At 41.9% G+C, this 523-nt stretch overlaps 1 protein-coding gene across 1 annotated transcript in view; it reads left to right on the plus strand.

Moving 5' to 3' along the window:
- Positions 1-523, plus strand: part of PNLDC1 (poly(A)-specific ribonuclease (PARN)-like domain containing 1) — a 39078-nt gene that overhangs the window by 26577 nt on the left and 11978 nt on the right. The gene's annotated exons all lie outside the window — the stretch shown is intronic.

Consider the following 523-nt stretch of genomic DNA (forward strand, 5'->3'; position numbering starts at 1 on the left):
TCTCTCCCTCATCTGTTTCAGTGCAGTATACATCATTTATCCCATCTTTCTCAGTTTTTCCCCAACCCCGATGTCAGTCCCATTTTACAACAGTGGCACTATGCAGTATTTGTCCTTTTAAGTAGAGTGTTGTTTGGTTTTTTTTTTTTGTCAGACCATTTCTCATTCTAATGGATTTCAGTTGGTTTTTCTTGGATTTCCTCTGGTTGGTCATTTACAAGCGATGTGTTCATGCCTGCCTTTCCTGTTGTGCAGCTGCCTGTCCTCAGTTGATGAGAGCCCCCAGCTCTGCTGGCCGAGGATTGAATGGAAAGCATTGGTTTCCACTGTTAGATGCTGTGATGGTGGGAGTCTGAGGCTAGAAATCCTTCATAGTAAAGTTAAAGGCGTTTTCCATTCCTGTATTGGTTTCAGTGTACTTGAAGCTAGGCTGGAGAGGTTTGTGTGTTTTAAAAAGTATTTCATAATCAGAACTGGCTTTGACAAGCACTGTGGCAATTGGACAATTAAAACAGACATTGGT

Source organism: Elephantulus edwardii, unplaced genomic scaffold, assembly GCF_000299155.1.
Source record: "Elephantulus edwardii isolate Elephantulus edwardi_28Jun2011 unplaced genomic scaffold, EleEdw1.0 scaffold00024, whole genome shotgun sequence".
Lineage (NCBI taxonomy): Eukaryota > Metazoa > Chordata > Mammalia > Macroscelidea > Macroscelididae > Elephantulus > Elephantulus edwardii.